This window comes from Gopherus flavomarginatus, chromosome 10, assembly GCF_025201925.1.
Source record: "Gopherus flavomarginatus isolate rGopFla2 chromosome 10, rGopFla2.mat.asm, whole genome shotgun sequence".
Lineage (NCBI taxonomy): Eukaryota > Metazoa > Chordata > Testudines > Testudinidae > Gopherus > Gopherus flavomarginatus.
In genome coordinates this window covers 81,546,946-81,573,315 of record NC_066626.1, presented here as the reverse complement: position 1 = coordinate 81,573,315, position 26,370 = coordinate 81,546,946, and the positions used below count along the sequence as shown (strand labels likewise).

At 52.5% G+C, this 26,370-nt stretch overlaps 1 long non-coding RNA gene across 2 annotated transcripts; it reads left to right on the top strand.

Moving 5' to 3' along the window:
* Positions 1 to 29: 29 nt before the first annotated feature.
* LOC127030031 (uncharacterized) lies at positions 30 to 26,204 on the top strand. Of its 2 annotated transcripts, none has more exons than XR_007768269.1 (3): positions 30 to 324; positions 2,625 to 2,750; positions 25,534 to 26,204. It is a non-coding gene; the product is annotated as an uncharacterized LOC127030031 (long non-coding RNA). The 2 variants fall into 2 exon arrangements; XR_007768268.1 differs by lacking the exon at positions 25,534 to 26,204 and adding an exon at positions 9,208 to 11,580.
* The last annotated feature ends 166 nt before the right edge of the window (positions 26,205 to 26,370 follow it).

Below are 26,370 nucleotides of genomic sequence, written 5' to 3'. Positions count from 1 at the left end.
GCGCTGCTCGTCACGCAGCCCTTTGCTGAGCTGTCTCTGGGTTACAGCTCACTGCAACACACAACGAGGGCCTCACAGGGCCTTGGTTACACCAAACAAACCAGAAACTGGGCCTGGCTCCTTCCTGCCACTGCCCGGGGGTCTCGTGCTGGCCCCGTGCAGCACCAAGCTTCACTTCTCTGCAAAGCGCTGATCTCAGGGGCACAGGAACGCAAGCATCACCAGAGGGATCAGACCCCAGGTCCTTCAAGCGCCGTCTCCTCTGCGGCAGTGCCCAGCACCAGATGCTGCAGAGGAAGGTGGAAGAACTAAGCAGCAGCAGAGGTGGGATAATCTGCCCCTCACCCACACCCACACATTAGGTCTCACCCTGGTCTCTAATAGTTCTGCAGCCGGAGGGACCAGAGCCCGGCCACAATCTGTTCTAACAACCCCAGAGGGTCCTGTTATCCAGAGAAATGCCCAGCCCCTTTTTTAATTTTGTTAAATTCTTGGCCTCCGTGATTTCCTGTGGCAGTGAGTTCCACTGGCTAATTAGACAATATGAAAAAGTTTTTTGTTTGATCAGTTTTGAATTTCCCACCTTTCCATTTCATCCATTGTCCCCTTCTTCTTGTTCTATGAGACAGGAGAACAGACCCTCCTTACCTCTCTTCTCTCAACCAGTCAGTATTTTATAGACTTCTGTCACGTCCCCTCTTCTCCAGCTCCTCTCTAAGGGAACAAGCTCAGTCTTTTGAATTCTCTTCACAGGAGAGGTTTTCCAAGCCCTTGGTGGTTCTTGTCACCCTTCCCTGTGACCCCTGTAACTGTGAGACAGGGTGAGCAGTGCCTCACAGTGTCCAGATGAGGCCACACCAGCAATCTACACCAAGGCCTTAAAATATTCCCCTCCCATTCCTTGGGCTCCCAACACCCTCTGCTTTTCTGACACCAGCCACACATTCATAGAGTCAGTGATGTTAAGGCAGAACGGACCTCCATAGTCATCTAGTCTGAGCCCTCCTGCATCACACAAGCCAGGGACCCTCTCCAGGATTCATTCATCCAACCCAGACCTTCTGATTGAGCTCGAGCAGAGATGTCAGAGAATCCACCCAGGGCTGCCCAGAGGATTCAGGGGCCTGGGGCAAAGCGAGAGAGCTGCAGCGCTTGTACTCACCCAGCGGCGGTCCGGGTCTTTGGCAGCACTGAAGGGCCCCCCGCCGCCGAAATGCAGCAGAAGACCTGGAGCAACAGAAGGGCCCCCTGCTGCCGAAATGCAGCAGAAGACCCAGAGCGACAGAAGGGCCCCCTGCCGCCAAAATGCCACTGAAGACCCGGAGTGCTGCTGGGCCAGGGCTCGCGGGGCCCCTTGCCCCACTTGCCCCCCTCTGGCAGCCCTGAATCCACGACCTCCTTTGCTAGGTTGTTCTGATGCTTAATTACCCTTGCTGGTAAAATGTGCAACTTACTTCTAGTCTGAATTGTCCAGTCACTGCATCTTGCATCCTTTTTCTGCTAGCTTAAAGAGCCCTCCACTCTCCAAAATCTCTCTGCCACGTAGGTACGGACAGACTGTACTCGGGTCTCCTCTGGACCTTCTCTTGGATGCACTAAACAGACTGACCTTCTTTAGTCTCTCCTCTAGGGCAGCCCTCCGAGCCTCTTTTCAGAATCCTTCCCAATTTTCCAATGCCTCTCACAGCGTGGAGACCAGAACTGGCCGCAGGATCCAGAAAAGGCCTCGCTAATGCTGTACACTGAGATAATAGCCCCTCCCTGCCCCCAACGGGGTGCACCCCGGCTTCTCAATCCAAGCATCGCGTTTGCCTCACAGCTCCAGCACTGCACTGGCAGCATGCCTTCAGCTGCTTGTTCTGTCACCACTCCATGTGCTGTTCAGATGAGCCCTACACTGAGCAGACGTCCTGATTGCTCTGTCTCCAGTGACAGCCAGGTCCCTTTCCCCAGAGGATACTGCTCATTTAACCCCTCCAGGAGGTGTCCAAGGAGCTTGTTTTTCCTTCCATTGTGCATGTATGTTTTTCCTTCCATTGTGCATGCATTTCACGTGTCATCATGCGATGTCCTTCCAGGATCCAGGGGCCCAGTAGTCAGCATCAGCAGCCTCCCAGTCCTGCTGGGTGGGGAGCACCAGGGTGACCAAGGAGTCCCCACCAGCCAGGAGTTGTGCCTCCGGAGGAGGGGGGCAAGGGCCATGGTTCCTTGCGTGGGGCTGGAGCACCCTCGTGTGGTGGTGAGTGGTATGGTGCCAGAAGTTGGAGTGCAGTGGTGCTGAGACGTGTGGGTCCCAGGATATTAGAGAGACAAGGCAGGGGAGGGAATATCTTTGATTGGACCAGCTTCTGCTGGTGAGAGAGACCCACTGTCGAGTCACCCAGAGCCCACCCGCAGAGCTAAGGAGAGCCCTGGGCAGGCTGGAACGCTGGTCTCTCTCCCCAGCAGCAGCTGTTCGCTCACCCGCCTTGCCACACAAGGCTGGAGGGCCGCTCAGGAGTCAGCAGATCCCACAGTGCCTGCGCAGGGGTCTCTGTAACGGGAATAAAGGGAAACACGGAGGAAAAAACGTCTCGCTCAGCCACTGGGATGTTACTATCGCATTTCTCTCCCTCTTGCTACAGGAGTGAGCCGCTCTCAGCTTCGGGGCTGAGGAGCTTCTAAAGGGCTGGGCCTGGCTTCTGGACACTTCTCAGAGACGAAACAGCAGCAGGATTGTCCAGCCATGGCTGGTTCGATGCTCACAGGAGGTAGGTTGAGTACCCCCCAGGCCTGGCACTGGACAGCAAGTGTCTGGTTATTGCTGATTCTCCGGTAACTTGACAGCATGGATGGATGGACAAATGTGTCCAGGAAGTCCCCAAAGCACCTCCCTCAGGCCTGTTCTTGTCTCACTTTTGTGGCCAGGACAGGTGCATGTGGTTCAAGGGAACAGGTGCGTGATTCCTTCAGGGCTGCTCAGCTGCTGGTGCAGAATCATAGACATGTAACTGGTCCCTGCGGCTAGACTGAGCCCAGCGCCCTGGACTGGAGCAGGGGAGCCCAGTCCAGCAATTAAAGAGGGCTGGGCTGCACTAGAACCTAGAAAGGGCTGCTCAGGAGCAGCTGGGAAGGAAGAACTGAGACAGGCTGAGCCCTGGAGAGGGAAAGTCACGCTGGAGTGGAGCTAGCTCCTGGGGTGAGTCCCTGGAGCAAGGAGCCAAGGGCTCAGGGAAGCAGCCCTGCAGCTGCTGCTCCAGGAAGGGAGCAGAGCTGGCTGAGGCTGGGGGGCTGCCGGGGCGGGAACTGGAGGGCCAGAGACCCGTGGGAGGGGCTGCCCTGAAGCCTGAGGCCGCAGATTGAGTGAAGACTGTGTTCTGCTTGCCTGATAACCCCTGTGTAAAGAAATGCAGCTCCTTGGACAAGCCAGCCGCAGCAGAGCATGCTTTGGAGCCAGGAAAGAGAGATGGCCCAGGGGACAGACTGGAAGGGACCTCAGGAGGTCATCAGGTGCAGCCCCCTGTGCTGTGATAGGGCCAAGTAAACCTGGACAGCCCTGACAGGGGTTTGTCCAGCCTGTTCTTAAAAACCTGCAGCAATGGGGAGCCCACAGGGCCCTTGGGAGCCTGTTCCAGAGTGTAACCACCCTGAGAGTGAGAGTTTTTCCTGATATCTAACCTCAGTTTCCCTGGCTGCAGGTTAAGCCCATTGCTGCTTGTCCTACCTCCAGTGGACACAGAGAACAACTGATCCCTGCCCTCTTTAGAACAGCCCACAATGCATTTGAAGCCTGTTATCAGCCGCAATCTTCTTTCCTTAAGACTAACCATGCCCAGGTTTTTTTAGTCTTAGGTCGGGTGTTTTAAAGTTTTTATCGTTTTTGTAACTCATCTCTGGACTCTTTTCCTAAAGTGCAGCAACCAGAACCGGACACAGGAGTCCAGCTGAGGCCTCACCAGTGCCAAGTAGAGCAGGACAGTGACCTCCCATGTCTCACATACGATGCTCCTGTTCCTACATCTCAGAATGAGATTCGCCCTTTTCAGAGCTGCATCACACTGTTCACTCTCATTCAGTTCGTGATGCACTGTAACCCCCGGATCCTGTCCAGTGGTGCTACTACCGAGCCAGTTAGTCCCCAGTTTGTACCTGTGCAACTGAGTTTTCCTCCCCAACTGTAGTACTTTGCACTTGTCTCTATCGACTTCATCTTCCTGATTTCAGACAAGTTCTCAGCTGTCAAGGTCGCTTTGAATTCTGATCCTGCCTCCAAAGTGCTTGTGACCTCTCCTAGCTTGGGGTCGTCTGCACATTTCATAAGCAGCCTCTCCACTCCATTATCCACGTCATGACTGAAAATATTGAATAGTGCCAGATCCAGGACTAACCCCTAGGAGGACCAACTAGTTCTTCGTTGAGTGACTGCACATGTGCATTGCACTCTTGGCGTGTGCTCACCTCCAGCATGGGGCTTGGAAATTTTTCTCTCAGCAGCACTCGGGGGCGGCTTGAGCACCCTTTGCTGCCACATGCCACTGCAAGCAGGTATAAAGGGCGAAACCATCTGTGATGAGGTACACCAGACCCTCTGAGGCAGGGCCGGCTCTAGCCATTTCGCTGCCCCAAGCACAGCGGCACACCGCGGGGGGCGCTCTGCCACTCGCTGGTCCCGCGGCTACGGTGGACCTCCTGCAGGCGTGCCTGCGGATGCTCCACCGGAGCTGCGGAACCAGCGGACCCTCCGCAGGGACGCCTGCGGGAGGTCCACCGGAGCCGCCTGCTGCCCTCCGGGCAACCGGCAGAGCACCCCCCGCGGCGTGCAGCCCCAAGCACGGGCTTGGCGCGCTGGGGCCTGGAGCCGGCCCTGCTCTGAGGCCCCCTGCTGGAGGCCTCATGGCCCTGCCACACCCTGCCCCAAAAAAGGGCAGTGGAGAGAGTCCTTCAAGCTGCCTAGAGTGGCTGTGTGGGACACAGCCAATCAGGGCCCAGCAGCCTAGTATAAAAAGGGCTGCAGGGTGAGTGGGAGTCCAGTTCCTTGCTGGAGCTGAGGAAGTGTGGATAGGGTGTGGCTGGCTGACAGCTACAGGACCCCAGACAGGGCAGAGCTGCCAGAAGCAGGAAGAGCGAGAAGGAGCCCTGAGCTGGTTGCAGGGACTCCATGAGGACAAGGCCCTGAGGACAGGTGAAGATGGCCCAGGGAATTAGTGCAGCAGCATGACTTAGATAACAGCAGATAGCTGCTATCTACAGGTCTCTGGGCTGGGACCCAGAGTAGTGGGTGGGCCTGGGTCCCCCCTAACTCCCTGGGGGAAGTGGCCTGGACAGTGAAGCACCCCAGAGGGGGAACTGAACTGTAGTGGCCCAGCTGGGGAGCTGTGGCCAGGAAGCCCCAAGAGGGCGAAGACATTGTCTCTGGGAGGGAGCCCTGGGGCACTGCTCTATCCCGGAGAAGGAACAAACTGAGAGAGAGAGAGTGCAGGCACATGCACTCGGCCAAGGGGGCACTCACAAGGGGTGAGCGCACCCTGTTACACCATCCCTGACCCCCCTCACTTCCTCCTTACCACCTGTAACAGTTCTTGGAAACTATTTATCTTGCTTCAGCAAGTTTTCTCTGCATCCAGATGCAGAGTTACCTGTTCATAGAGTCCTTTTTTGGTGTTAGTTGTAATAGATACATTTTTGTTTAGCAGAAGTTAGTTTCTCAGTTCCCCAGCTCTGGGGCTCTGTTTGTCGGTACCAAGGAATACCTGGGTCACCGGGCTTCAAGCTCTGCCTTTCATGCTGTGAGCCTGTGAGCAACCCATGCTCTAGTTTTCTAGTGTGTCTAGGTGAGTCCCACATTAGGGATCAGGGCCAGATTTGTATGGACTTCAAGCTGAGGACCAAGAAAGAGAGAGAGGCCAGGCCAAAGTTTCCTTTGTTGGAGGCCACTCGTGAGACCATCTTCAGTCGCAGGGGTACTGAGCACTTCGGACTGTGTGAGAAGGGCACCTCCAATACTGGCTGAGTCCTGGCACCGCTCACCCTTGCTGGTGCCCAAGAAGGAACATCAGGCTTCCAAGGATGCTGCCAGGAGAGGCAGATTGCCACTCCTAAATCTACCAAGCAAAGGGATGAAGGGTCAAGTAGAGTGCAGGCAAAATCGAAGCGCTCCTGCACTCGCTCATCGGGTCAGATGGCACCATGACTCCAGCGCAGGGCAGGCACTGTCAGACCAGGGCCCAAAGCGGCACCTTCATTATCTGGGGCACCGTCTTCATCTCTTGTGCATTGGTCAGACTATTCCAGGACTGTCCATGCCAGAGGCATATGCAGCAGCCAGGGACTTGTTGAGTTTATCAATTCTGGTGTGCCCAGTGGTGCAGGAGATACCTTCAACGGTACCAGTAGAACGCACGGCACCAACCTCCTCAGTGCAGCAGCCGGTACCATGTAATCCTCCAGGCTCCCAGAGCTCTCAGCCATCAGTACCATTGTTGATGGCTTCTCTTCATTATTCCCCAGACTCTTGGTACCAGTCTCCAGCACTGAAGGGTTTGGCCCCTCCATGGTTGTGAGATGATTCTTCTTCTTCAGATTCTTACATCTTCCAACCCAGAGTGTGTTTTGCCACCCGTGTGACATGTCGTTCCATATTCCTTATGAAAATATGCTTATGATATGACTATGACATAACTGAGATGTACGTTATGCAAGTGTGACGTTATGAGTGTAATATAATATCTCATTGAAAGATGACAGGGCCAGAAAGAGTTAATTAACTGACCTGACCCATGGGTGAACCTTAAGGACTGGTTAGGAAGATATGTAAATGAATAGAGCTTTGAAATGCAAGTCTGCATTGTTAGAGGTAGAAAGGTGGATGTTTGCTCAGGTCTTGGGATGCCAGCAAACAAGTCTTGTCTATTGCTATAGTTTTAATTCAAAGATCAAAAAAGGGAATATTAGCATTTAAGATGATACTTGAGTGAAATAGTATTAGCGTCTATGTGTCTCTTTGAAGGTTGTGGTAACCTGTATCTGAACTGTTTAATGGATAAATTACTCTGTACTAATTGCCAGGATGTTTGGAAGAAGGAGTTAAGTCTATTGTTTTCTCAGGCCGAAAGGCTGCTGGAAATGTGTAAGAACCCTGGGATACGATCCTAGTTCATCTCAGATCTGCTTTGGGTTTCAAGAGGGGAAAACCTTAAGCCATAAGGATTGAGATCCCCAGTCATTGACTGGAGCCACCCTGAATATGGAAATTGGACTATAACCTATGGACTATATTCCAAAAAGGACTTTTGGCAACTACAAGCTCATCTCTGCTATGCATCTGAACCTCCAAGAATTGAATTCAAGTCTGTCTGTATATTGATCTTTTAACCAACTCTCTCTCTCTTCTTTTTAAAAAATTTTTAGCTTAGTTAATAAGAATTGGCTGTAGCGTATATTTTGGGTAAGATCTAAGTTATAATTGGACCTGAGTGTGTGGCTGATCTTTTGGGATTGGAAGAACCTTTTCTTTTATACGATGAAGTAAGATTTTCAGGAATCATCATCATATCTGACAGGTGTGTCTGGATGGAGGCCTGAGGCTGGGCACTTTAAGGGAACTGTGTGGTTTAAATTTCTAAGTAACCAGTGAGGTACTACAGAAGCTGTTTTGTGCTGGTTGGTAAATCTAAGTATTGGAATAACCACCAGCGTTTGGGGTTTGTCTGCCCCGTTTTGTCTGCAGTTCACCCTGATTAAGTGACCTCAGCTGGCTCCCATGGGCAGCACCGTCACAGCAAGATGGCTCATGTGAGATATCACTGGAAAGGGTCTGATTTACTGAATGTGATAATCCTATTTGTATGCCTGTATCATTTCTGTATCTGAAGTTAGGAATATTGACTATGTATCTGGTGGAAGGATAGCCCAGTGGTTTGAGCATTGGCTTGCTAAACCCAGGGTTGTGAGTTCAATCCCTGAGGGGGCCATTTAGGGATCTGGGGTAAAAATCTGTCTGGGGATTGGTCCTGCTTTGAGCAGGGGGGTTGAACTAGATACCTCCTGAGGTCCCTTCCAACCCCGATAGTCTATGATCTGTATTATTAGAGAGGACAATGGACTGTGAAAAGCTTGGCCTTCCCATGGACCCTCCATATTGCCACTGACTCATGGATGCTGTGATCCTACAGTCAGGTGATCTTACTACCTGGGACTTCTTGTAACTTTCCACCGGAAGGGAAGGGGAGGATCAAGTTTGGGAAACAATATTCTTGCCTTATGTAAATCCTATTGAAGGGTAGGGAGGAAGGCAAACTGGTCTCCTCCTCTCCATGGCCTGTCTGCCCAAGAAGGAAAACTGAAGGGAAGGGGGAGTCCAGCCTGAGACAGGGGTCCAGTCTGAAAAGGAATAGACCAGAACTCTGAACCACAGGAACTTTGCAAACTGCCTGCAACACTATTTAGTCCAGTGGCTCTCAAACTGTTTTACTGGTGCCCCCTTTCACACAGCAAACCTCTGAGTGCAACCACCCCTTGTAATAACCTCGCGACCCCCTGAGGGGTCCCAACCCCCAGTTTGAGAACCTCTGATCTAGGGGGAGAAATACTCCTTGTAACCAATTTCTTTAGTGAAACTAGCTTAGTTTGCGTGTTTGATTTCATTTGCTTAGTAATCGGCTTTGTTCTGTTTGTTACCCATTTTACCACTTAAAATCTGCCTTTTTATAGTTAAAATTTGTTTTGTTTATTATTAAACCCAGTTTCTGTCATTTCTAACTGGGGCGGGGGGAGGTAAGAAGTGTGCACACCTCTCTCCATAGAGAGGGAACGGGCACATTTTGCAATATATGTTTGGGTCTGCACACCAAGGAAGGGGGACGTCCGAGTGCTGGAGCCAGTCCCTGAAGCTGAGTCTGCCCAGACTGATCTGCAGCTGGGGGTGGCCCTGCCTGTGTGTGTGTTAGAGGAGGTTTGAAGAGCCTGGCTCAGCAGGACAGGTGAAGGGGGCCCAGGCTGGCAGAACAGGCAGACTCAGTGGTATCTCAGCACATCAGGTGGCTTCCCAAGGGGTCCAACCCGTCACAACCCCCTCCTAGACCTCACCACTCAGGGTACTAGAGAGATTCTTCTGCCAGCGCTGGCATGAAATCATGGCGAGGAAGTCACTGGGGTGCAATGCCTGTTCAGTGACCCCCCCCCCATTTCCAGGTCCTCCCCATGCCATTCACATTCAGTTCCTTCATCTAGACCTGGGGAGTCGTCTCATCCAGCTCCTCCTGATCCTGCGCCGGGCTTGGTACCGAGCAGAAGGAAGAAGTTGAAGAGGACCTAAGGAGCAACTGTCCGAGGAGGCCCAGCCTCACCCCTGTTAGCTTCACCCACCTCCTCTCCGCATGAAGCTGCTTGCTCTGGAGTGTCTTCGCCCCCACAGGAGCGCGCCAGGAGGTCTCAGGAAGTTTACCTCTGCCTTGAGTATCCAAGTAGCGCTGAGGAGTCCTCTCATCATCTCACTGATGTTCTGGCATTGGCTGCTCCATCTTGTGCCGCTCGTCTGATTGATGAGGTGATCTTGGAGCCCGCTAAGATTCAGTGGTAAACTCCCTCCCACATCACATTGTGCAGCGCACAGAGATTATGAACCCTACCGAGGCTTGGAGCATTTTCACCCCTACCCCTCTCCAGGGTCACTCATCTCGGTTGTGAGTGAGAGGAAAATGCCATGGGCACCAGGCATCTACCCCTAAGTCAAAGAATGCCGAAAAGCTCAACTTGTTTGGTAAAAGCATTTCTTTTACGGTGAGGCTACAGCCTAAAATCACCAACCACGCGGGTGACATGATTTAACATCCAGGACTCTGTTCTGAAATGCGAGGATAAGCTCCCTGAGGAGGAGTTCCTTCAGCTGGTGGAGGAAGGAAAGTTAGTGGCAAGAACTTTCTTTCAGGCCAGTTTGGTCACGACTGATTTGGCTGCTAGGACCATGGCCTCTGCCCTCACTATGTGCAGCTGTGCATGGCTTCAGTCTCCGCGGTTGCCTCGAGAAGTACAGCAGACTGTGCAGGGCCTGCCACTGAAAGGTTGGCCCTCTTTGCAGTGCAGGTGGATGATAAACATCTGAGTTTAAAGGGCTCCCAGGAGATGCTGAAGTCTGAGGGTACATACTCCTGCCCTTTCATCCTCAGCAGTCCCATCGATACCCCAGTCTTGCCCCTCGCCAGGGCCTATCAAGGCAAGAGAGTAGGAGTTAAAGGCACAGGCTGACCCTTCTTCTGCAGCAGCTCTTGGTCTACATAGGCCCACTGGGGGACTCAGCAGCCATTTTGATGGGTCAGTTGAGATGCCAGGCAGGTCTTCCTTGGTGCTTGGTCCCAAATTGCATCAGACCAAAGGGTCTAAAGGAGCGTGGAAGTGGGATACACCCTTCAATATGATTCTTCCCCTCCTTCCCACCTGCCCCTTCTTCTTTGGACGTCCTGGAGTGGCCCCAGTCTCCACTCTGGGTGGGAGCCATAGAATAGGTCCCACAGTGTCATAGAAGAATGGGGTTGTATTCCTGCTACTTCCTTATCCCAAAAGCAAAGGGAGATCTCAGGCCAATTTTAGACCTATGTCGACTCAACAGGTATCTAAAAGAGATGAAGGTTTCACCTGGTCACGCTGGCTGCCATTACCCCCGTGCCTGGATCCCAGAGACCGGTATGCCATTCTCAACTTAAACTGCCCATGGAAGTATATTCCTTTATGAAAGGCCACCGGGTGTATGATATTCTTGGCATACCAATCTCATTCCCAGTTCATGGTGCTGCCTTTCGGCCTGTCAGCAGCACCCTGAGGCTCTACAAAATGAATGGTGTTGGTAGCTGCCTTCCTGAGAAAGTTAGGGGTCAAGTTTGTCCCCATCTGGCCAACTGGCTTGTGAGAGGCCCGTGACGGGTTGGATCACGGAACCCTCCCTTGGGAGCTGCCACCCGATGTGCCAAGACTACTTCTGCCCGTTTTCCCTGCCAGCTCAGGACCCCAGCACCCTGTCTTGCTGAGCCAGACGCCCGTCTGCTCCAACACAGACCCAGGGTCTGAATTACTTGCCCCAGAGCTGCAGGTTTACCTGAAAGCAGCTTACAGAAGTGTTCGTGTCTTTAATACTCAGATGCCCAACTCCCAATGGGGTCTAAACCCAAATAAATCTGTTTGACTCTGTATAAAGCTTATACAGGGTAAACTCAGAAATTGTTCGCACTCTATAACACTGATAGCAAGTTATGCACAGCTGTTTGCTCCCCCAGGTATTAATACATACTCTGAGTTAATTAATAAGTACAAAGTGATTTTATTAAATACAGATAGTAGGATTTAAGTGGTTCCAAGTAGTAACAGACAGAACAAAGTAAGTCACCAAGCAAAATAAAATACAATGTGCAAATCTGTGTCTAATCAAACTGAATACAGATAATCTCACCCTCAGAGATGTTTCAGTAATTTTTTCCTCAGACTGGATCCCTTCCAGCCTGGGCACAATTCTTTCCCCTGGCACAGCTCTTGTTCCAGTTCAGGTGATAGCTAGGGGATTGCTCATGATGGCTCCTCTCTCCTCTCTGTTCTGTCCCACCCCTTTGTATATATCTTTTGTCCCGCTCTGGGTTCCTACCCCCTCCTTCTCAATGGAAAGACACCAGGTTAAAGATGGATTCCAGCTCAGGTGACATGATCATATGGCACTGCAAGACTTCATTGCACACTTGCCAGCACACATGTGCACAGGAAGACTTACAGGTAAAACACACCCATCTGCAGACAGTTGTCCTGGTTAATGGGAGTCATCAAGATTCCAAAGCACCATTAATAGCCCACACTTTGCATAATTACAATAGGTCCTCAGAGTTATATTTCTAGTGTCAGATAGAAGAGTGGTACATTTATACAAATAGGATAACCACACTCAGTAGATTATAAGCTTTGTAACAATACCTTACAAGAGACCTTTTGCCTGAAGCATATTCCAGTTACATTATATTCACTCATTAGCATATTTTTATAAAACCATATAGACTGCAACGTCTCAAGGCCATTCCAGGCTTCAGGTCCTGTCCAGTGTAACTCTTCTCCAGTCAACTTTCAAGGCACTGCGACTCTTGATCAGCTCCGAGAAGTCAGTCCTTTCCCCCGTTCTAAGGAGATGATTTATTGGGGCAGTGCTGGGCTCCACTCAAGCCAGAGCCTGCCTACTGGGTAGGATGAGTTTCTTGTGAGGGCTGAGTGTCCTTAATGGGACATCCACACACAGCTATTTGGCCCTACTGTCAATGCACCTGGTGGGTGTCACCCGGGAATACAACACTACAAAGACACAGCCGATAGTCCTAACTTCCGATACAAAGCTGATACATGGATTTAACCAGGATAATGGTATGTGATAGATTGTAATGTTTCCACTGACACCGGACATGAGACACTTTGTATAAAATTTATGGAAATTGTGTAGCAGTGGTAACAACAGTGATCAAAGAAAAGTGACCATGTATACACAGCATCCCAGTTTATTTAGCGTGGAGAAGAGAAAACGGGGGGGGACATGATAACAGTCTTCAAGTACATAAAAGGCTGTTTATAGAGGGGAGGGTGATAAATTGCTCTTACCTGCTGAGGACAGGACAAGAAGCAATGGGCTTATTGCCACAAGGGCGATTTAGTTGGACATTAGGAAAAACTTTCTAGCTGTCAGGGTGGTTAAACACTGGAATAAATTGCCCAGGGAGGTTGTGGAATCTCCATCCTTGGAGGCTGTGAAGAGCAGGTTGGACAAACACCTGTCAGGATGGTCTAGATAATCTTTAGCCTTGCCTCAGGCAGGGGACTGGACTAGAGACCTATCAAGAGCCTTTCCCATCCTACATTTCTGTGAATCTTGAGACGATGCCAGATGCGGGCAAGTTATCTTCCAGTCGTTGTTCAGCTAGACTCTCATCTCACCTGCTGATTTGTGGAATGCGCAAGTGCCGTCACTCCAAGGAGAAAAACGGTTCCTTAGCTGTCCCATAACTGTTGTTCTTTGAGATGTGTTGCACACCTGTTCCACGACCTGCTCTCCTGCCTCTCTGCATCCGAGGTTTCCAGCAAGACAGAACCGAGGGGGCCTGGGGGCGGCTTCTCTTTATACCTGCACAGCATGGTGCATGGCAGCAGAAGGTACTCAATGTGCCCCCATGGATACCACTCAGGGAAAATCTCTGACAACTGTGCTCAGGGCTAGCCCCTGCCGAGAGTGGAGTGACGTGCAACACCTCTTGACGAACAACAGTTATGGAACATGCCTAGAATGTTTTATACGTCCTCCCTGGGTGACAGCGAGCCTGGTCATCAGCCAGCGGTGCACCCACCGGACAGGAATTTCATCTAGACCCCATTCCCCTAGTTCGTTTAGGAGAATGTCACGTGGGACTGTGCCAAAAGCCGTACTACCATCCAGATAGATCGTGTCCACTGCTTCCCCCAGCCACTGGCCAGTGAGCCTGTCAAAGGAGGAAGGGAGGTGGTTTGCCAGGATTTGTTCTTGACAAACCCATGCTGGCTGCTCCTTCTAACCCCATTAGCCGCCGGGTGCTGACAAACCGATTGTTTCATACTTTGGTCCAGTATCTTTCCAGGTTTCGAAGTTAGGTTGACTGATCTATAACTCCCTGGGTCCCCCTTGTTCCCCTTTTTACAGATAGGGGCTGTGTCTGCCCTTCTCCAGTCCTCTGGGCCCTCACCTGTCCTCCTCGAGTTTCCAAAGATCATTACTAAGGATTCTGGGAATGCTTCAGCTAGTCCCTTAAGAACCCTGGGATGAATGTCATTGGCACCTGCCATCTTAAGTGCATCTAACTCATCTAAATATTCTTTCACCCGTTTTTTCTATCATAAGCCTGGATGGTTTCTGAGGTCTCCATGTCAGGGAGATCTGAATCTGTGGCTTCCGAAACTGGCTAGTGGAGCTCTGTGGTGTACAGGCTAATCAGCATGAGTCACCACAGCCTTCTCCGGGATGGAATATGTCAGCCCTGCTGCCAAAGCAGGTCACTCACCAGTGGCCCACAGAGACAAGGCCTAGTAGTCGCTACTGCTAATGAAGAGTCTTCTGCAGCTCCCTTGGGGACGGTGTTTCTGGAACAGTTTCTGTGAGTTCCACCTTGGCTGGTGGCCATGGGCTCCTGACAGCATCCGTAGTGGGATTTGTAAATCCTCTCTGGTTAAGGACGTTAAGCTCTGAGATGAAATGAGGAGACTTCGCTCTCCCACACTGAGCTAGGAGAACAACGGCCAAGTCTGCCAGGGCGCCTGCTTTGATCAAACCTGTTCCGAGGGGAGCTCATGGCTCTCATACTGACCTTGCTGTGGGGATTTCGTGGCCTGGGGGCCTGGCCGTTCCTTGATACTCTCTTTGCAGCAGCCTAGGTGGCCCTGTGCCACTGACCCCTCACCTGCCATTCTCCTGGGGGCTGACTTCTCTGCCAACCATTCTTAGCCTGGGATCAGAGATTCGCATGGTCTGTTCTGTCTCAGGGGCATTGTCCTGCTGCCTCTTACTTGAGGGGCAGCAGGACTGGCAAGTTTTGGGGATGGGGATCATGCCCTGCTAAGGGCTTCAGGATCAGACAGAGTCCTTGTGCCCTGAAAGGGTAACGAATAATGGCCACTGGGTGGCTCTGAGTGAGGGCCTTGTCTTTCACCCCTTTGCCCTCAGAGCAGGGGGCCGCGGCCTCCCCGGTCCTGTCACTGTGGCTGTGATAGTCCAAAAGGATGAGAACAGGCTCGAAGGAACCTTGGTTCCCGGGCCTCGTGATCTGCGCCTGGCTATGTGGCCAAGGGTCTGGTGCAGCCCCTGGAAATGCAGCACGCTCTGAGTCCGGCTCTGGGGGCTGGAGGTGGGTCACTCGGGGAGGTGGCAGGACACTGAGCACTCACAGCAAAGCCATCCCCATGCCCAGTGCTCTCCTAGAGATTTAGCCTTCTACAGCCCTTGTCCTTTGTGCTCAAGCCCCTGCGGCAGCACTGCTCTGCTGGGGTGCCAGTCCGTGTGGGCTAGCTTGGGCTAACACCTTCCAGCAGTGAGCTTGTCTGCCCATCTGCGCGAGGGAGCCAGCCAGGCCCGATGCCCCCCCACCCCCACCAGTGGAACCCAAAGCGGCCCCCGCCCACCCCACCTCTGGTTTTCCCTGTGAAATCCTGTCAGTCATTCCTGGTTGGCTGCCAGCACTGCCATTCCAAGCTGACCGGCCAATTAAAATTGTAACTTTCTACACCCCCTTCACACCTGTCTGCAGCTGGCACTCTCCCCACGAGTGGCATCTGCATTGGGCAGGCTCTGTCCCTGCCTGGCAGAGACCCTGCATCCATGGGCGGGCTGGGGAACTGGACTTCCTTTCTAAGGGCCAGTGCCCTGCCCCTGGGGAGCCCCAGCTGCTCACCTCCCTAGCGGGCTTGGGAGCGAGTAGAGACAACCTCCCAGCTGGGCACCATCTATAAACCAGCTGGGCAGGAGTTTCTATGGAACCTCCTAGAAGCCAGGTGCTCCCAGCCCAGGGGCTGAGCAGGGGCATCACACAGCGCCCTGGGATTGTTCCTACACTGCAGTCGTTCTTGCAGAGGGACCGTTCTCCCTTCTGGCCTGTTTGGCTGTATCGTTCCTGTTCACAAACCTGACACCTGAGACAGTTCCTGTGTCACGGGCGCGATGAGTCACGGTGAGAAGCTAGAAGCAGAACTTCCTGGCCACTAGGCACCAAGCTCTTGCTAACTGTCCAGTGACGCAGCAGGCGCTGAGCCGAGCCGGAGAATGGCCGTGAGCAGGACCAGGTGATTAGCACTGAGATGGCTGGTGCAGCAGCCCCCCTCCCAGACTTAATGAGCAGCAGAGATCTGTGCGCCGCCGGGGGCAGGCTGCACAGACACTGCCCCCCCATGGGGTTTTCTGGGCCCACAACAGAGCTTGCTATAGCCAGACACTGCTGAGTGGGTGCATGCCACCCGCAGCTCTCCTCGTCACAGCCTGCAATGCCAGCCCCGCACGCCCCTGGCTTTGGGAGGGACACCTGGCAAATTCACGCTGCCGTTTTTGGACATAGTTCGTCTAATACACAGACCAATCGTACCGCTGTGAAGGGAGCTTTGTGAAATCGCATTGTCCCGAGGCTCCATTTCCAGCTGGAGGGGGCTCAGCACCCTGGGCTCCACAGTGACCTGTTCACCGCATCCCCCGCTGTCCCTTCTGCTCTGACAAGCCCTGGAGTCTCGGCTTTTGAAGGGAGGCCTCAGTCACAGCCACAAGCGCCCAGATCCCAGGGCCCTGGAAGGGAGCAGCTGGGTCAGTGTTTCTGCCTGTGCTCAGCAGATGGAGCCGTTCCCTGGTCTCTAACTGGCAGGATTTCTCCACCTGTTCCAGGGCTTGAGGCAGGCTCAGGCCAACGGTGCATCTGGGTGTAGAGCTGGGAATTGGACGGACGGACGGACGGACACACACACATACACACACTCTCTCTATATGCTCTGGCCCCTGGCAGGAGAACCCCCTGGGCTGCAGTTCAGTACCCACCTGCCATGGGCTCTGACTCTGGAATCGGGGAGCTCTGCCACCCCCGGCTTGTCTGTCCATCCCTGGTCCTACCAGGCCAGGAGTCACCTCGAGGGGACAGAGCCGGGACCCCTCTCCTAGCAGCCCCGAGGCGGAGAGATGGTCACAGCAATAGCAGATTCCAGCCCAGTCACTGGCATATTTGCTCTGGGTGTGACGCTGAGAAACTGACCATAAAGGGGACGGGGACCCACCCCAGCCCCCCCGCTGCTGGAGGAGGAGGAGTGGCCTTCCCTGCACTGAAGGGGGCAGGTTCCCAGCAGCTGCCCGAATGGGGACCGTGCAGCCCTTCCCCGAGCACTGGCAGAGGCGGCAGGCCCCTGGGCATGGCTGTGTGACACCCAGGCCAGGGCAGCAGCTGAGCCTCCCCCGCAGGGCACTGCTTTTCTGCCCACCACAGAGCCCTGGCCTAGCCTGGCCAGCACAAAATCCACCGTGTGCTTTGGTGGCTTGGCTGGCCCCTCAGCAGCCGGGCCAGGGCTAAGCTCTCTGCCCCTCTCTCTCATTGTGCTGCAGCTCCAGGCTCCTTCCCGCACCCTCGCCACCTGCCTGGGTGTGGGCACCAGGAGTGCTCCTGTGACTGCCAGGAGCCTGGCCCTGCTGAGCTGGGACTGCTCAGCCTCGTGGCTGTTTTCACGCTGGGGACAAGTGAGAGCCCTGGGAGCTTGCTGCACTCAGCCTTCCGCTAATTAACCATTTCCTCTGGAAGGCCTCTGCCTGGCTTGGCCGGCTGCCCAGCCACTTCCTGCGCTCCCAACGGCTCTGAGCAGCCCATGTGACTGAGCTGGGTGCACCAAAGCCAGGGCTCCCTCTCGCTTCACACTCAGGTCAACCAACTGTTTGCACAATAGGGCTTCTGCCCAGTCTGCAAAAACACACACTGAATAAATGCATGGGGGGGGAATCCGGGGTTCCTGTGGGGGGGGGGGGGGCAGAGGGCTGGGGTTCCTGTGCAGGAGGAAAGGGAGATCCAGGGTTCCTGCAGGGGAGGGGGGAGATCTGGGGGTCCTGCGGGCCGGGCGCTGTCTGCAGGATTCTTCTTCCCCAGCAGGTGTTTGTAGGGGGACTCTGGGGGGACTCCTGGGGCTCCTGGAGGACTCTGCTTTTGGTTCCTGCCTGAGATGCTCTACACACTCCCTGGAACTAGGACAAGGCTCCCAGGGGAGCAAGGCATGAGGTGTAAACACGCTGTAATGAACTGGCTAGTGTGTCTGCATCCCCTCTGCCTCTGCTGTGTGTCATAGGCCCTGTACTAACGGCAATTCTCCTTTAGCTCAGGTGGGCAGGGCTTATGCCTCTGGGGAAGCAGGGACAGAGTTCTGCCCCTGCCCCCCTCACTGGGATGTCCCACAAGAGCCTGCTGTGCAGCACTGCGACACTGGGGAAGGCCCAGGTGACCACACGTTTGTTGCAATATCAACAATATCCCAGAGCAATGGAGACCGAGAGGCATAACAGCGACGAGTCCCTGTCCCGCTGCCCTGCTGGAGCCGGCTCCAGCTCCAGCTCCGCCTCCCGGGGAGTTCGCTTCCCCACCCCGTGCAGTGCAGGGCTTTCCCCTGGCTAGCTGGACGCAGAGTGACCCCAGCCTGCCTCTGTACCTAGTGCTGGGGAATGCAAATCCCTCGTTGCTTTTCTAGCCCCAGGCAGGCTCTGCTGTCGCTTGTGCGCAGTGAACTCCAGTTCAATTTTCAGTTGTGCGTTTGCGGCCTGCCTTGATGTCACCACGTGCTGGGAAACCTGCAAGAGAAGGGGAGAGGGTAACATTAGCTCGCCCCATGGCACACTGAGGCCTGCCCCCTCTACCTACCTGTGGGGTGCAGAGAATACGCTGGGGAGCAGGCCCAGCACATCCATCCACTGCAGGGGCCCTCCAGTCAGCTGAGTCTGCTCTGGCTCCGGGGGACCTGTCACACAGGGCATGCGCAGAGCCTGACCATGAGTATCATTTACTTTTCCTTTGAGGTCACTTTCATTAGCCTGTTGCCATCTATTGCACTGCTCTGGGCATCCTCCTGCTTGTCCCAGGGTGTCAGTCGCACCCAGCCCCAAGTAGGGGAAGGCGTCTGGCTCCCCTGGTTTGTGGACTAGCCCCAACCTATCCTCTAATCCTTTCAGACTGACCGATGGGTGAGCAGTGTTTCTTGGGTCCCTGTCTGTCTGCCCCCTGCCCGCACCCAGCCTGGCAGGGGTTAGGGGTTGGAGGCAGAGCTGGACATCGCTCTCTCTCTGTGAAGATTTCACTCCTGCTTTTACTTGATCTAAACCAGCAGTTAAAGCTGCACCTGCTCAGTCTGTGTCCAACAGAGATCACTACTGGCAGAGCAGGGGCAGATCCTCTATCTCTTGGTGGCTTCAGAGCCAGGCTGGTGCCTTCCTGGAAGATGCTTTAGTCAAACACAAGTTCTTGGGCTCAGTATAGGAGTGTCTCGGTGAATTCTCTGCCCTGTGCTATACAGGAGGTCAGATTGAGAAATGGTTCCTTCCCACCTTAAAATCTATGGATAACTGGTTCCTCAAGGATCGGTTCTGGGACCAATCTTATTTAACCTTTTTATTACTGACCTTGGCACAAAAAGCAGGAATGTGCTAATAAAGTTTGCAGATGACATGAAGCTGGGGGGTATTGCTAACACAGAGAAGGACCGGGATATCATACAGGAAGATCTGGATGACCTTGTAAACTGGAGTAATAGTAATAGGATGAAATTTAATAGTGAAAAGTGCAAGGTCATGCACTTAGGGATTAACAATAAGAATTTTAGATATACATTGGGGACGCATCAGTTGAAAGCAACAGAGGAGGAGAAGGACCTTGGAGTATTGGTTGATCGCAGGATGACTATGAGCCGCCAATGTGATATGGCCGTTAAAAAAGCTAATACGGTTTTAGGATGCATCAGGCGAGGTATTTCCAGCAAAGATAAGGAGGTGTTAGTACCGTTATATAAGGCACTGGTGAGACCTCATCTGGAATACTGTGTGCAGTTCTGGTCTCCCATGTTTAAGAAGGATGAATTCAAACTGGAACAGGTTCAGAGACGGGCTACTAGGATGATCTGAGGAATGGAAAACCTGCCTTATGAAAGGAGACTCAAAGAGCTTGGCTTGTTTAGCCTAACCAAAAGAAGGCTGAGGGGGGATATGCTTGCTTTTTATAAATATATCAGAGGGATTAATATTAGGGAGGGAGAGGAATTATTTAAGCTCAGTACCAATGTAGACACAAGAACAAATGGGTATAAACTGGACACTAGGAAGTTTAGACTTGAAATTAGAGGAAGGTTTCTAACCATTAGAGGAGTGAAGTTCTGGAACAGCCTTCCAAGGGGAGCAGTGGGGGCAAAAGACATATCTGGCTTTAAGACTAAGCTTGATAAGTTTATGGAAGGGATGGTATGATGGGATAGCCTAATTTTGGCAATTGATCTTTGATTATCAGCAGATAAGTATGCCATGTGGGTGGTGATGGGATGTTGGATGGGATGGGATCTGAGTTACTGCAGAGAATTCTTTCCTGCTGGCTGGTGAGTCTTGCCCACATGCTCAGGGTTTAGCTGATCACCATATTTGCGGTCGGGAAGGAATTTTCCTCCGGGGCAGATTGGCAGAGGCCCTAGAGGTTTTTCGCCTTCCCCTGCAGTGTGGGGCACTGGTCACTTGCTGGTGGATTCTCTGCAGCTTGAGGTCTTCAAACCACAATTTGAGGACTTCAATAACTCGGACATAGGTTAGGGGTTTGTTGTAGAAGTGGATGGGTAGGGTTCTGTGGCCTGCTTTGTGCAGGAGGTCAGACTAGATGATCACATTGATCCCTTCTGACTTTTTAAAGTCTATGAGCCTGTGAGTCTATGAGTTTGGTGGATGAGGGAATGTGATGGACTTCAGCAAGGCTTTTGACACAGTCCCACATGACATTCTGATAAGTAAACTGGAGCAATGCGGGCTCATCAGCACTCCCGCAAACAAAGAGTCACTATTAATGGAGTGATGTCAGGTTGGAGGGAGGGCTCAACTGGGGTTCCACAGGGATCTGTTCTGGATCCAGTGTTGTTTAACATCTTTATCAATGCCCTGGATGTAGGACTAGAGAGCAAACTGATCAGATTTGCACATGACACAAAGCTGGGAGCAGGAGTGGCTCTAGCTTTTTTGCCAATCCAAGCACGGTAGGCAGGCTGCCTTCAGCGGCATGCCTGCAGGAGGTCCTCCGGTCCTGCGGCTTCGGCGGCTTGCCTGTGGGAGGTCCCCGGTACCGCAGATTCAGCGGCTTGCCTGCAGGAGGTCCCCGGTCCCGTGGCTTTGGCGTACCCGCTGTCAAATTGCCGCTGAATCCAAATTGCTGCTGAAGGCTGCCTGACTGCTGCCCTCGCAGGGACCGGCAGGGCACCCCCCGCGGCTTGCTGCCCCAGGCATGCGCTTGGAGCACTGGTGCCTGGAGCTGCTGCTGACTGGGGGCAGGGGGAGCCAACACTTTGGAGGCCAGAGCTAGAATTCAGAGGGATCTGGATAAATTGGGGAACTGGGCTAGAGACGACAACATGAAATTCCCCAAAGCCAAACGGAAGGTGCTGCATGTTAGGAAGAAAAGCCAAATGCACAAATACAGACTGGGGGAGACCTGGCTGGGCAGCAGCGCTGCTGAGAAGGATCTGGGAGTCATGGTGGATCACAGCCGCAGCATGGGTCAGCAATGCGATGCTGTTGCAAAAAACTCCAATGCAATTTTTGGTTGTATTAAGAGAGGCAGAGCCTGCAAGTCACGGGAGGGGATAGACCTACTCCTCTGCACTGGTTAGGCCTCAGCTGGAGAACTGGGACCAGTTTTGGTCACCGATGTATTGGAAGAATGTAGAGAAACTGGAAAGGATCCAGAGGCGAGTGACAAAGATGATCCCAGGGCTGGAATGCAGCCGTAGGAGCAAAGGCTGAAGGAACTGGGTATGTTCAGTCTGGAAAAGAGGAGGTTGTGGGGGGGACATCATAGCTCAGTGGTTTGAGCATTAGCCTGCTAAACCCAGGGTTGTGAGTTTAATCCTTGAGGGGACCATTTGGGGAACTGGGTAAAATATCTGGGGATTGGGCCTGCTTTGAGCAGGGGGTTGGACTAGATGACCTTCTGAGGTCCCTTCCAACCCTCATATTTCTGTGATCACAGGGGTTTTCAGATACTTGAAAAGCTGCAATAATAAGATGGAGAAAAGTTGGTCTCTCTTGCCACAGGGGGCAAGACAAGAGGTGATGAGTTCAAACTCCAGCAGAGCAGAGTTAGAGTCAATCTCAGGAGAAACTTCCTCCTCATAAGACCAGTTGGAAAATGGCACAGATGCTTTGGGGGGTTGTGGAAATCCCTTCACTGGAGGTTTTCGAGAGGAGGCTGGAGCCATCTGTCTGGGATGGGTTAGACCCAACAAGTCCTGCATCTCATGAGGGGTTAGACAAGATGACCCATGCGGTCCCCTCTGGGTATTACCTAACTGTCTTGCTGTCTGCAAAATGTGCCAAAGTATTTGATGATGGTGCTTCTGAGCCCTGGCCTATCGTAACTTCACTAGCAGTAGACTAGGTCATTTGCTGCTGGCCCTGTGTACAGGGGCAATTTCACTCAAAAATCCCTGGACACTGACTCTTTGAAATGCCTCCACAGCAGAATTCACACCAGTGGGGACCTGGGCTGCACTTACAACACCCAAAAGGTGTCAGGCACTTGTCAGACTCCACCTGTCAGTGTGTGACCTGCATTGTGCTTCTGAGAGGTTAGCAGCTGCAGCTGCTTCCACAGCTGAGTTCTGTGGGATCCTGGGGGTCAGATTTGGGAGTTTTCATTTACTGCTCAAGTACTCAGCGCAGCCGGGCCTAGAGAGTCGAGTGTCTGGGAGCTGAGGCATTGCCATCTCCCACACTGTGCAGGACACCACCATGTCCCCTGTCTCTCACACAGCTTGATCCCTCCTCAGCCAAACCCCTCCTCCCCTCACTTCCACCCACAGCCCCTGCTCCTGAATTCCCCACATCCCAGCTCATGTTCCCCTCTAGCCCAGCCCTGACAGGTGTGTGTCCAACCTGCTCTTAACAATCCCCAGAGATGGAGATTCCACAACCTCCCTGGGCCATTTATTCCAGAGCTTAACCACCCTGACAGGAAGTGTTTCCTAATGCCCAACCTAAACTGCCCTTGCTGCAGTTTAAGCCCATTGCTTCTTGTCCTGTCCTCAGAGGTTAAGAAGAACAATTCTTCTCCCTCCTCCTTATAAAAACCTTTTATGGACTTGAAACTGTTCTCAGGTCCCCTCTCAGGCTTCTCTTCTCCAGACTAACCAAACCCAGTTATTTCAATCTTCCCTCATTTTTGTTGCTCTTCTCTGGACTTTCTCCAGTTTGTCCACATCTTTCCTGAAATGTGCTGCCCAGAACTGGACACGATACTCCAGCTGAGGCCTAATCAGGGCGGAGCAGAGCAGAAGAATGACTTGTGTCTTGCTCACAACACTCCTGCTGATGCATCCCAGAATGATGTTTGTTTTTTTGCAACAGCATCACACTGTTGACTCCTATTTAGCTTTTGGTCCACTATGACCCCCAGATCCCTTTCCGCAGTCATTGCCCATTTTGTGTGTGTGCAGCTGTTTGTTCCTTCCTGAGTGGAGCACTTTGCACTTGTCCTTATTGAATTTCACCCTATTGACTTCAGACCATTTCTCCAGTTTGTCCCGATCATTTTGAATTTCAGTCCTATTCTCCAAAGCACTTGCAGCCCCTTTCAGCCTGGTATCATCTGCGAACTTTATAAGTGCACTCTCCATGCCATTATCTAAATCATTGATGAAGATATTGAACAGAACCGGACCCAGAACCGATCCCTGCGGGACCCCACTCGTTATGCCTTTCCAGCATGACTGTGAACCACTGATAACGACTCTCTGGGAATGCTGTTGTGACGATGCGGTTCTGGCGGGACCCAACTGAGGTGCCAATTCAGGACCAATCGCTTAAACAGGGCAGTTACAGCCCTAGGCTGGGGTTTTTCCACCTCTAAGGCAAACCAAACCAGCCAGACAAAAATGACTTCGGTTTCACCCCACTGGCTAACCACAAGTCACACAAGCAATTTCCTTAGACACTCCAGTCTCCCAGTATCACCACCAGTGCCACTCGTCCTGGGGATGAATGGTTATGAAAACCAACACCCCAGTAAAAGAAAAAAGGTTCTCTCAGTCCCAAAGGACCAAGCCCCGGACCCAGGTCAATATATAGACATCAGATCTTACCCACAAATCACGCTGTTGCCAATCTTTTAGAATCTAAAATCTAAAGGTTTATTCATAAAAGGAAAAAGCTAGAGATGAGAGCTAGAATTGGTTAAATGGAATCAATTACATACAGTGATGGCCAAGTTCTTAGTTCAGGCTTGTAGCAGTGATGGAGTAAACTGCAGGTTCAAATCAAGTCTCTGGAACATCCCCCGCTGGGATGGGTCATCAGTCCCTTGTGCAGAGCTTCTGTTTGTAGCAAAGTCCCTCCAGAGGTAGGAAGCAGGATTGAAGACAAGATGGAGATGAGGCATCAGCCTTATATAGGCTCTTCCAGGTGTAAGAACACTTCTTTGTTCTTACTGTGGAAAATAACAGCAAAATGGAGTTTGCAGTCACATGGGCCAGTTCCTGCACACCCTGCTGAGTTACAAGGCATATTGGCCTCCTCTCAATGGGTCAGTTGTGTCACTGATGGTCCTTAATGGGCCATCAAGCAGGCTAGGCAGAGCTAACCCCAACTTGTCTGAGGTATCACCCAGAACTACAGCACCAATTTGAAATACAGACAGCATACAGCCAATACTTATAACTTCAACTACAAAATGACACATGCATACAGACAGCATAATCATAACCAGCAAACCATAACTGGTCTTAGATACCTTATATGACCCCCTTTACATAGGATTTGGTGCCACTACAGGACCTTGGTTGCAAACCATGTTCTATATGGTCCCAGTTTATATCAATAACGTCACAGTTGTGTTGACTGACTTAACTGCTTATCACCTCGATTGTTACGTTTGCATCCGTTGGTGACATCTGCAGTCCAGCAACCTTCCCTGGGTTTAAATTCTTCCTTCTTTGTGTCAGGATGAATTTAAACATTTCTGGGAAAACACTTCATTGCTGCTAGACCCTGTTCCACTCCGGCAGCATTCGCAGCACTGGAACCCCCCTGCAGACAGCCCAATGCTGCGGTTTAAGCAGTGTCCCTTAGACCTGCTCTGAGCATTCATGGCAACGGTGCTGCTGACATGAATGACCTGCGAGGTTTAAATCACTCACTTTCCGCACTTTAATTTTTCCAAAAAAGCAGCAGTGGAGACACTTTTCATGGGGTCCCAGTGACTTAATGAAAAAGCAAACGCCTACAGTGCCTCTGCAGGTCTGGCTCTGAAGTTACAGCGGGGGTGTAAGTGTCTGCAGAGAGATGACCCAGCCTGTCACTGGAAATTCGTAAGTCAGGGTGCTGAGAAAGGCTGGGGTTGATTTGCAACATGCTGGGGTGCTGCGGGGGTTTGACTGGCTGGTGCTCCAGACAGGTGAGTTATACAGGTTACTGCAAATGGGGGCTGATAAACCTTCCCAGCAGCTGCCCACGCCCTGGTCACAGAGTCCGAGAGCAGCCTGTATTGCATGGAAACACGTCTGCAGGATGTTTCCGAGCGTTTTAGGAAATGATACGTTTTTATTAAGAGTAAGAAGGAATTAGCAGAGTGGGTGAGAAGTGCAGCCCAGGCACCAAACGCAGCTCAGAGAGTGATTTCGGGGGGCACCTGCCTGCCCTGTCTGCAAGGGGACCTGCCAAAGGAACTGAGGTGGAATGGGGCCCCTTTCTATTACCACCTTCTCTCTGATCTTCAGAGCCCTGGAAAATTCTTCTTTGCTTCTAAAGTGTTTTCTCTGTTTGTGTTTCCTTTGGCAATTCAGGTCTTGTCTCACCTGGTTTTCCTGGGAGGCTCTGTGGGCAGAACGGGAAGGTTTGTGGCATCCCGGATGCCGAAGCAGTGATCCTGGTTAGGTGGGCGAGGGGTAAGTGAAACATGTCGCAGCTCTTCGCTCTGTGTTCTCTTTGGCGTTGTTAACCTGCATTTTACTCAAATCCCCAGCAAAGCTCCCTCTGTTGAAGGCGGAGTACTCCACACTTTCAGTGAACAGAGGCGGATTAGGATTTATTGGCACCCTGGGCACAAAGAATATTTGGGCCCCCCGACACTCTGAGGCCCCCAAATTGTCTGGGGCCCCTGGGCACAGGCCCTGTGGGCCAGTGTGTTAATCCACCACTGTCAGGGAGGGGTGAGAGGATCAGCTCCCTTCCCGAGAGACCTCCTGGGACTAGGAGACCAGGATTCACACTCCAGATATTTCTAAGACATATGACAACAGAAACAGAGGCTGCCCGAAGGCGGGGGTAGCTTTCCCACAGAGCCAGGGCCCGGGGAAATGCGGTACCTGTCATGGCAGGCCATGCAGCCCTCTGCAGGGAGCACACGGCAGCCATGCACGCTGGGGCCTGTAGCACTGCTCCCCAAGGACGCAGGTGACTGCAGTGGGCTCCTCCCTGGAGCCAGCGTGGAAGGGGCTCCCCATAGATTCCCTGGTTTTGCTACATTGAAGTACATTCCCCTTGTGCTTGGGGAGGGGGCAGGGAAGGAGGGTAACACCATGGGCTTGTCCAGGGCGGTAATGCCATGGGGGGGAGGGTAACACCATGGGGGGGAGGGTAACACCATGGGCTTGTCCGGGGCGGTAATGCCATGGGGGGGA